Below are 12215 nucleotides of genomic sequence, written 5' to 3'. Positions count from 1 at the left end.
CATTGGGACTATGAGCACCAGATGTACAATTTAATGAAGGCAGTTTTGCAGAGTTGTAAGTTTAGCAGTTCTCATTCTAAATGTTTACGTGATTGATCTGTTCTCGCTGTCACAGCATTTCCAAGGAGGAACAGAAACTGATCCCATGATCCCATATTCTTTATTAACATGAACATACTTTTCCAGCTCCTCTCTAACAACTCCAGCTCTTCACATTCTCTTTATGTTTCTACCACTCAGTTCCCTAATATGGGTTCTGATCCAATCCCTACGTAGTGCTTTGTGACCATCTTGATTGGAAAAAGCACCATGCAGATTAACCACTTAAATGGCCAGGGACCACCGGTGGCCCCAAAGATGGGCCCATTACACACTTCTAGAACCTAAGAATAGCTCACCTACTTGGCATTGAAGTCCCTGTTGTTACTGAATAATAAGTCTTACTATGTAATAAGCCTGAGATTTTAAGGGCTTAATTGAAATTAAATTTGAATTGAATCTGGATGTTTGTCAAGCTGATCAGTGAATAGAATATCCATAGAAAAGAGGCAACTCTGCAACACAAAATACCTGTGACCCATTGAGGACACCTTATCTGATCCCATACTTTTGAAAGCAAACCCCACCCTTAGCTAACGTTACTGTGGGATGAGCCCCCTAGTGAAGAAGAACAGCTCACATTTTGTACAGCTGAGTTGGGTGCTGGCAGACTATCCTCCCAACTAAAAGATTAATTTACACCCAAAACCCTTGCTGGACTGTCTTCTAATTTGGTTCTATAAAGCTTTGGAAGAGCCCAGCGATCTCAGAGTGTTTTAAAGGCCATAAGTCTGGTCAGTAACTCAGCAGACAGCTTATATAGCAGGTCATTCCTAGACTGGAAATTAAACATTAAGATCAGGTTCCCAGAGAGACTTTGAGGTGTCTGTTGTGACCCCAGCTATGTACAGCTAATGGGTGTTTCTGACGTTACCTGTGCTTTCTTTATTGAGGTGTCGGTGGGCCGCAATTATGTCGAAGTCTTGACACTGCTGCCATCAGAATGGTTTCATAGAGTTTTAATGGCTCTTGAGTGCTAATGTAGAAGAGCTTTTATACAGAGTGCTATGCAGGGTCCTGCCTCATACCTAATAACATAAAAAAAAGAGACTGAAGTCAAAATGCATTTAAGCACACTTCCACATTTGCAGAATTTATAAGAGTGAAAGGATGTGTTTCAGAGTTTGAAAAAGAAATGAAAAGTTTGACTTTTGGGGTCTGCTCCCCACGGTTTCAGAGTAGTGTCAGCTCAATTTTGGCTTTACACTCTAAACACGTCCAAGAAAGAAAGATACCAGTGGCACGTCTGTGGGTTGTGTGTTCTGTACAATCTTAAAACATTTGAGTATGAACTGTATTATAGCCTCAGCATAGAAGATACAGATAACATTGCACATTCAGGCAAGTGCTCTTTTATTATGAACAGCAGCAGGAGACCTGCCCAGCCCTGTGCTACCCCAACACAAAACACGGGAAGGGGTATCACAGGAGGACACGACATACAAGGAGCGCAGACACTTTCAACACACTGTAACCCAACCTCCTCCTAACAGGCATAGTGTGGACTAATTGGCTAAAACTTGACCCTGTGAGCCTTGACTCCAGCAAAGCTTGTTATCAAAGACTATCCATCAGTTGACTTCCTGATTTCATGCTCAGTTGTGAGAAATTCTAGTGCACACAGCCTTTCCTGTGAAACAGTTGACTTCAGGTCTGTTTTTAGTTACTTCAGAGAAAAAAAACTCTTACCGGAAGCCCGTGTCACATGGGGTGTGAGCAGGGGTCACAGAGCTCAAATTAAGACACAAGTCAAAGATTCATGTCTGTACACTATTTTTTTTTTCTGAACCAGCGTGCTCCTGTCTGCCCTGCCCTCTTACTGTCTGCAAACACATTTCCAATAGAGTTGAGACAAATAAGTAAAATCCAAATGAAAACAGAAAGCATTGATTTTTAAACTGTCTTTTACAGTTTAGTTGAAAGACCCTTGTGAGTAAACACAGTCGGTCGCTGCATCTACAAATACAAGTTAAGACAATGCTGTGCAAAGCAGAAGCCATATATGAACATCATCCAGAAATGCTGCCCACCTTTCTGGGCCAAAGCTTATCCGAGTTGGACTGACGCAAATTGAAAACGTGTGCTGTGGTCTGACAAGTTCACCATTCTATTTCTTTTGGAAATAATGGACGTCATGTTCTCTGGGCCAAAGAACAAAAGGACCATCCAGATTGTTGCCAATGCAAGGCAAAGAAGCCAGCATCTGTTACAGTATCTGGCTGCCATCCAGATGACGTCTTTTTCAGTGATGTCCCTGCTTGTTTTAGCAAGACAATGGCAAGCCACATCCTCCTTGTATTACAACAGCTTTGTAGTAAGAGAGTGCAGGTGCTAGACTTACCTGTTTGCAGTCCAGATCTGTCTCCTTTCGAAAACGCATAGGGTGTTATGAAGCAAAATATACAACAACAAAGACCCTGGAGTGGGCTGAAGCATGGTAACATTAAATATCTTGTACTGTTTTCAAATGACTACAGGTCAAAAAGATTTGCAAATCATTGCTGTCTGATTTTTTCTATACTTTTTCCTATTGCCTCTACTTTTTTTTAGAAGTGAGTTTGTATGTTTGTCTTTTTGTCCACAGAGCCAGGTCATCTGATAGTGAGTCATGCTGATTAGGGAGATCAATCGATTTGGTGGTCATCCTTGTCGTTATGGTCACTGCTATCAGGAGTGTCAGAAGTGGTGCCATCATGAACATCGTGATCATCTGTTGTAAGCTGTAACGGGTGTGACAGTCAGGGTTATCTGTACTAACATTAACGCCAGCATTATGTACGGTCTGCTGAGCCTGTGCAGCACTCTGTTCTGACTGAAATAAATAAGCTTTTTCTGCTTTTTTCCTCCTCAGCGCTCAGAAAACCACATAGAACCTCCTCTCCACACTGTAGTTTGTCACTTCATTGTCCCGCTTGTACCCATCTCTCTTCACATAACAACATGGTGTAGGCTGCACTGATGGTACTGAAAACTTGCTATAATAGCAAATAACATCTATCTGTTGATATTTTGGAACATGTTAATTAAAAGTAATACACAGTAAATTAACCATTTACCGAATTGGTCAAACTGATGCCCCACAGCAAAAAATGTATACAAAATCATCATTTATATCTATTGGGAGATGGCTGTCCCAAACCCTAACCCCTAAAATTCAACTTGTGAAAATAATACTTACAATTTTTATTTTTCCATGTTTTTAAAGTTCCTTTTGACTTCTTTTAAAGTCCTGAAATCAGTGTGTAACATAGAAATTTGTCACCGAAACACATATTTTTTGCAATTAAGTAAACTTTGTGTATATTTAAAAAGATGGATTGTATGTGTGCATGTGTGATGTACAGGCTAGCATTTTTGAGTTGAGTCATGAAGATAGACAAACACTGACAGTAGAATGGGTCGTAATGAAGAGTGACTTTCATGGCACTGTCAACATGATGCCACTTTGCCACAAGTCCATTTATGACATTTCTGCCTTGCTAGATCTACCCTGGTCAACTGTAAGTGCTATTATTGTAAAATGGAAGCATCTAGAGCCAACAACAGCTCAGTCTTGAAGCAGTAGACACTGAATAGGGCTGCCAAGTGTTGAAGCATGTAAGGCATAAAAATCACCTGTCTTCTTTTGCATCTCTCACTACAGAGTTCCAAACTGCATCTGGAAGCAACACTAGCATAATAACTGTGCCTAGGGAGCTTCATAAAATGGGTTTTCATATCTCTCTCTCTTTCTCTCTCTCTCTCTCTCTCTCTCTCTCTCTCTCTATATATATATATATATATATATATATATATATATATATATATATTTGCCTAAGGCTTTTGCACAGTATAAAGACAGCTTGCACAGTTACATCATTAGAATTAATACGAACTTAATCATCCCATAGTCTTATTCATTTCTATCAGCACCCCTGATTTAACATAATGAAGCACCGATTAACTGTATATTGGATGATACCTACAAATAATATTGGGCAGCCATGAGGAGAGGTTTGGAAATGGTTAACTAATTAAGAGACCATTATTAGTCCCACAATGGGGAAATTTCACCTCTGCAATCGACCCCATCCGTGCAGTGAAACACCACATACAAACTAGTGAAGACATGCACTAGGGGGCAGTGGGCACACACGGTGGGCAGCCCTATCTGCAGCACCCGGGGAGCAGTTGGGGGGGCTTGGGTGCCTTGCTCACGAGCACCTCAGTCACATACTGTCGGCTCAGGGATCAAACTGGTGACCTTCTGGTCGCAAAGCTGGTTCCTTAACCTCCAGCCCATGACTGCCCCAAACATGTCAGTGGCCTGTTTGTTAAACAAACAAACTGATATACATCAACCCACTACCATTTGTATGAATGTTATTTGTATTTATTCTCATATTAGAGTTTTTCTGGGCAAACAAACCCTTACTTCACAGATAAATCGCTTTTCTCATGTACCTAAAATGTTTGCAGAGTACTGTATATATTAGTTGCTATACAAAATAGCCAGCGAGCCTACACATGACTTCTGATAGACTTTCTTATGTAATATTATGTGATGTAATGCAATGTTGACAATGTTAAAATAGTGATCAATATGAAAAAAAAATGTTTGAATGCTACTTTATCTTGCAACCCCCAAACCCTGCTCTGTTCATATTTATAATCATGTCATTTCATTACTTTCTGTGATCTAGCTTCTAGAAGCATTAAACACTTTAGACGTCTGGTTTCTATCCCCACTAGTGTGGTTGCTCTAGAACAGAGCATTTCACACTAAACCACTCTGAATGACTTTGTTTGTTTAACATCACTTTTTTCTGTCTGAAATTCTTCTAACTGTTCCTTTAAGCAAATCCATCAAGGATAAAATTATTTTTTAATCCTCTACTGAATTCACACTGGCTGAGATTGACGTTTTTGCCAAAACAGCTTCCCATGTTTACATGTACCTTAAAAACTAGTAAAGCTATTTTCATAATTATCTGATGGTAGCAACATCAAGACTTTTGACAAGCTCTAGCATGATGTTGGCCTACTCACACCTCCATACTGGAAGCCCATTAGCTGAATAGCTGGGGTCATAGCAGACTCCTATTAGTATTCTCTTCAAAACACCTTGAGGCCTCTCTGGGAATCTGATCTTAACATTTAATTTCTAGTCTAGGAATGACCTGCTATATAAGCTGTCTGCAGAGTTATGGACTAGACGTATGGCCTTTAAAATACTTCCGTATTTATGGACTCCTTCAAAGCTTTATAGAGGCAAATTAAAACATGGCCCACTGTAAGAGTTGAAGATGCAAATTCATCTCTTTTTTGTTAGGACTGTCTGAGAGCACCTGTTTCAGCTTCTTCTACCAATAGAAACATCTATTCTTCTGTATTATCTACAATGTAGAGTTGTCAAAATAGATGTCATGTTTTAATATAATGATTAATTATTATTCTGATACATTTGATGTATTTCCGAGTGAAACATGGTATCAGGGAGGGTCTCAGAGCTAGCTGATCTTTAGAGACTCCAGACTCCATTGATCAGTGTAGAACAGTCTGGCCTTTTGATTTGTTTTCCATCATGTGTGGGCAGGTGTTTGTTAAAATGATACCATAGTGAAAACATTTGTGAGCTGGAATAAGTACACCTCATCAACCTCTATTAACAAAGGGTTCAGACAACATCATAAAATACTAACATTGTAGGAACTTTTGTCAAGATCATGTAACATAGAATGTTCCGTTAATGTTACTCAGAGTACGTGGTTGTTACACTTAGAGAGTAGACATAAACCCATAAGGTCATATTGGTGTCCTTACAAACCAGTTTTCCAGCTTAAAATCTATAGATGATTCACCCAGCATTTCCTGGAACTATGAAATGTCAACATACTGTATCTGGGCGTGAAATCTGCATTACTCAAACAGACCAACAGGGGCTGTCATAACACTGAAAAACTTTGCAAAAGTTCAGGCATTCCTTTTGATATATAGCATGTCTGCTGCTTCACAGTCAAGCATTTCATAGTTTTGTTAGCAGCACTTTCTCAAATAAGCTCCTACAGATCACATGCCAATGTATGTTGTGATTGCTCTGATCAGTCATTGTGTGAGTTGAGCATTCTGAGCACAGTGTTCACACTGCTTAAGAAATGTTTTCATGCAATCTGTATGATCATGTGCTAATAAGAGGGACTATAAATATGTATCTTTCTTCTCTGCTTGGCCTTCTGTCTCAAGCACTGTGAAAAGCATATTCTCACCTTTACATGCAAAGCATGTTTAGATCTGAAGCTCTGTGTTGCAAACATACTGAACTTTTCAAATCATCTTTTTTTTGTTTTGTGCTGAGTTTTGTGATTTGTCAGATCAAATCATCAAGATGATCTAGCTCATCAAGTATCATAACCATAAAATCATAGTTTATTAATGGTAGTGACTATCACAGAAGCTTTGTAAACCATTTAGAAAAACGTTAAGTGCAATTTTTACAGTACTGTGTAAATGTCAGAGACCACCCTTACATTTATTTAATGAAATAAGTACAAGTCATTCATTTTTCAGTGTCAGGGGAAAAACAGAACACATATTTAATAAAAATTACAGAAAGGTCTCAACAATTGAATAAAATATATTTTTTCAGTATTTAGTGTGTTCACCCTTTACCTTTATTACAGCTTCCATTCTTTATGTGTGACTTGCTTTCAGTTTTTTAAGGAAATCTGCAGAGATATTTTTCCACATCTCCAAAGTTCAGTCTTAAAGGTTGGTTGCATTTTTTTGCTTCTTACAGTCTGGATGGTCCCAATTTCAAATATAGACTCATCAGTCTATAAACTTTACTTCACTCATGTCAGATGTCCGGTTTTGATGTTCAAGTGCAAATTTTTCTCAGTATCAGCTTCTTGTCAGCTACACATCCTTTCAGACTCATAGCTCTAAGTTGTCTTCTTACAGTGGAAGAAACACTTGTAGGTTTGTTCAGATCTGAAGTGAGAACGAAGCTTTATTTTCTCCTCTCTCTCAAAGAAGAAAGCTTTAAGTGCTGTTTGTCTGATGGTGACGGTTTTGTTGGTCTACCAGGTCTTGTTTGGAGTTCGTTTTTCTTTTTACATTTTAATCATTAATTTTAATCACCGTCTTCAGTACCTTTAGTAAGGAAACATAACTGTACTGTATTCCATTGCGGTTATATTTTTTAATTGTACACACTGCCCTGCAATGGACTGGCGGCCTGTCCAGGGTGTTTCCTGCCTTCTGCCCATTGACCTCTGGGATAGGCTCCAGAAGGATAAGCGGCTTAGAAAATGTGTGGGTGTGTGTGTGTGTGTGTGTGTGTGTGTGTGTGTGTGTGTGTGTGTGTGTGTGTGTGTGAGTCCATACACCCTGTCTTGTCTTCAGCTTGTTCCATATTGAAACACCAGGTTATGAAAAGGTATAAATACATACAAACTTATTTTAGGTACACAGATGGACCTTAAAACCTTTGTTGTACCTTTGAGGGTGCATTTACATTGTTTGTACCTTCATGAACATGAAATGTACCTGTGAAGTACCTTTTTTCTGACAGTGTCTGCAAGTGGATTGCATTATATCTCATCTCAGAAATATCTCCTTTAGGCGTTTTAGATGCACATGAGAAAGATATTTGTAAGGCACATAAGGTGTATTTGGGTAGAGTTAAAGTGACATTAAGTGCACAAATTAAATACTTATAGATTCACAGCACACTTAGTGTTGGAGCTGCTGTGTAATTTCCTGTTCAGTATGTTTCTTGCTTTTTCTGACACTGAAAAATGAGTAACTTGACCTTGAAGGCTGTGAGTGAAGTCTATATAAACAGAAAGGTGGCCTCTGATTTCCGCACAACACAGTATACGTGTAGAATATGCCTATATGTTATTTATACAAGTGACATCAACATGTAAATAACAGCAGAATGACCATCACCTGATTACTGAGTTTTTATTGACTGTTTTGGCTTTGAACAGAGCAATCCCTGTTTGTGCCATATAAATGAACTCTGAACTCACTGAGCCTCTTATAACAACAACTTAAAAAAAAACAGCTTAATGAATACTGTAGGTGTATGGCAAAGGGAGCTTCAGTCTGAGTAACAATCATAGTGTGTCTATAATAACAATTGTGTGTCTATAATAATAATTAATTTACTAAAAGCTGGATACATTACAGAAATGATGTGAATGCGTAACTTGATTTATCACTCCTAAAGAATGATTATTGTTCTGATGTCAATTAGCACACTGTTTGTTCAAAGGTATCCAGACCTCCCCTCTAATTAGTATATTAAGGTGCAGCCATTGCACAGCAATAGAAAAACATGCCAATAGAATGGGGTGCTCTGCAGCAGCTGCACACAAGCCTAAAGTCATCATGCTCAGTGCCAAGAACCAGCTAGAGGGGTATAAAGCCCCATAGCATTGGGCTGTGGAGCAGTGGAAATGTGTTCTCTGGAGTGATGAAGCTCCATCCAACACCTTTGGGATGAGTCGAAGTGACGTTTGTAATCCAGAACATCAGTAGCTGATGTCACTTATGCTCTTGTGGCCCTACTGAATAAACCCATTGAAGCAATTATGTGTTTCTGTTGGTTCCCAATGGTTTTGTAGTGTGTTTTGGCTTTTATAATGAGTTAATATCACAATGTTAAGGATCTTAATGGTTTAACAGGTGACCAATGGCTGAATCTAAATGTATTTGGTGGTTTTCCAATGGGTTCTAAAGGTATTTTACAGGGAACTAGTGGTCTAAACTGGAAACCATTAAGCCAATTCCAATTAGAAAGCAAAACCATTAGGTTTTAATCCTTACGGTTTTGTATAGTCCTTTTTCTGCAGGGGACTGAATGCAATCAAATCCTCACAGCAATATTCCAACACCTAAAGCCTTTCCAGTAGAGCAGAGTTATAAAATTATGCCTTTAACTTTGATTTTGCTTTGACTTTGAACATGCATCATATATGATATTGTAGACATGAAAATGTGACCATTTTTTCATTAAGTTACTGTTAATGTCTAAAGAATTCAGACAAATCATGGAGCTCATGTTATCTGTTTGCCCACTATCTCTTGCCTGGTGTTTGTTTGGATTCTATTGCCAGCTTTATCCTGTCTCTCAAGGCCAGCCCAGCCCCTGTGTTGGGAAGACATGATGCTGGAGGCAAAACAATACAAATGTCCATAAGGAAAACCTAAACCAGACTGAGGAAAGGATTTTCAACTGTGCAGGAAAATTCTGTTCACCAGTTTTAAAACAATTTCCACCAAAATGAGTTTTCTGACCAAAGGGGATTCAAACAGTAAGATGGGTTTCTACATTATGTTTCTCCTTTTTTATAGATGTGTTAGTCCATAACTGCAAATCCCTCAAATCACATGAATACAAGCCAAGAAAATTATGTAAACAAACACAGACTTGTCCAGACTGGTGATGCTAAGAGCAGTTTGTGGAGATCCTGCCCACTTCCTATGTATTCCTATATAGCAAAAAGGCTAGAGGGCACATGATGTGTCCTCAATGAATCAGTTTCTAGTCTTTCATGCAGGTATTTTAATTTTGATTCTGCTTTGTTTTGGGGAAAGTAGAAAGATGCACTAAATAAAAAAAAAAATCAATGAAAGTGTACTAATCTCTTTCTGTTTATCTACAGTGAAACTTGAGTTGGGTTTGATTAAACACATATCTGCACAGATCAATCAGGCCTGGCTTGGTACAGAGCTACCAGTTAGATTTTTTGTCCTACTACATCACCATCACTGGTGCATCACTATAACAGAGGCCATCAAGGTGCAAAATACAGGGGGTCCTGGGGGGTACCTGAACATGAACTTTTTACTGTTATCCATTATAAAAAAAAGGCCGCTCAAACACAATTTCAGTGAATGATCAGCAGGTTTAACCTGCTTTACTATGAACAGAAAACTCTGTGTTAATATTCTTAACTAACTAGAAATGCAGCACTGATCTGCCTCAGGGTGGTGCTGTAGCAAACTGGATCACTTAGCTGGCTTTTCATAGCCTAGCAACTATGCTCGGGATATCTCTGAAAAAAACTTTACAGTATGCCACAGCATATTTGTAAATCTAAAAACTTGCCCAGATTTCCAAGGTTTTGGTGGAAAGAGTGAAGTGTTACTCATTCCTCAAACCAAAGACAAAAGAGGAGATTTGTAAGATCCCAATTGATGTGTAGAAGAGCGCATTACCAATCTAGAAAAGACTTCTTCAAAGAAACATCTGATACTCAAATGCTGTGAAATCAACCATAGCTACTGTGGGTTGCAGCCGGTAAAACCATTTGGCCTGACAGCTGGTTTTTCAACTCCTCGTCTGACTACTCTTGCTGACCACCAAGGCAAAGCCCGGTTTAACTCGAACAAGTCCAATAGGCTTGTTCAACTTAACTCAGCCCTGGGCAGACTGATCACTGCCTGGCTTTGTTCAGTGCTTGCTATTTAGATAATGGGTTTGTCTGAGTGCAATGCCATTGTTATATCAATCCTGCTAATCAGATCATAGCATTCAACTAGCCCATCTGAACACAGCATTCAATTAGCCAATCAGAACACAGCATATGGCAACCAGTAAGACTTCAGTTTGAAACAGCCATTCAGAAAACAAGATTAAACTACAGGACTGCATTCATTGAAGTGTCCAATGCCAGGCCAAAGAGCTACAAGAGTATAAAATGCTCTAATGAGAGGAGACTTTAATTAATTAAGTAATTAAGCAAACAATCGATCAATAAATGTCTGAAAATAAGCACTTTGCTTATTCCTACATAAAACTGTACATGTAAATTTCTTACATTGGAAGAGCTGTTTATTTTTGCTGTCACCTCTGTTTAACTGTCAGTTCAGGGTAATTTGTGAAACAAACTGCTGAAGTCTGCATCCCAAGTGGCCTCTCTGGAAATCAGCAAGAAATCTACATTGCAGACTATATAAATGCTAGTCAGAAAGCCCTATAGTCCCATAGACTTTCTCCTGCACATGAAGTCCAAAACTCTGCATCACATATGGTAATACAGTCACTGAGCAGTTCACACTCACTGATTCTGTCAATACCAAAAAAACAACAAGTCACATAAATGTAGTTGTAAAGCATTAAAAATCTGACATTGGTGTTGAAAAATTCATAGTATTCTGTGTTGAGAAAAAATAGTATTAAAAAAGAACTTTGACTGTTTACAAATTACATTTTTGCACAAAAGTTTCATAGGGTTCATACATTTTGGACTGTCTTGAGAGTGCCCTCTTAGTGCAAAAGAGTTCACCCATTTGGAAATCTGATATATGACCATATATGCACATATATCATAAAAGGTCAGGCATATATTTTAAAGTATATGTATATACATATATGTAAATATCAAATATTGGACAAACATCCCTGTACAGTTATCATTTTTACTATCTGTTTGCTTTATGTTTAATCAATGTTAAATCATTTAAATGTGCGAGGAAACAACATTTCCTTTTTTCATGTTTTAATGTTATAATGTTTTTATTGCAATATGCATGGTTTAGAGTTTAGTTACGCAGCTATTATACAAATTTTCACTATGTGGATGAAAAAATATGCATAAAACCTTTAAATAATAGGTATAGCATTATGTAACATTTTTGTTATTTATATATATATATATATATATATATATATATATATATATATATATATATATATATATATATATATGTGCTAATACATGCGATAAATTTGAAATCCACATATTGTCATTCGTCAGATTTCTGTATGGAAACTGACTGAGAGTTCCGCCTGACTAGAAATTACTAGCTACTACAATTTGACTTTGGGCAATCTGCACAATACATTCATACTATACACAAATTGCTGATTCTGTATTTTTGTATCACAATGAACAAACATTGAAAGGATGATATCACTTTTTATTGCTGTTCAAAGAAAAACAAACAGATCATTTATATTCATACAATACAAAATATACAATTCGCGAATTATTGTACAGAACACATCAGGAACCTAAAAATGAAAAGTGTTTAATGTTTGAGTTCCTGAATTCTCAAAGCGATGTACACAGTCCACAATATGTAACGATACAGTATCATACGCCCACCATTTACTTCTGATG

This window comes from Colossoma macropomum, unplaced genomic scaffold (genome assembly GCF_904425465.1).
Source record: "Colossoma macropomum unplaced genomic scaffold, Colossoma_macropomum, whole genome shotgun sequence".
NCBI lineage: Eukaryota > Metazoa > Chordata > Actinopteri > Characiformes > Serrasalmidae > Colossoma > Colossoma macropomum.
This window is presented reverse-complemented; position numbering follows the sequence as displayed.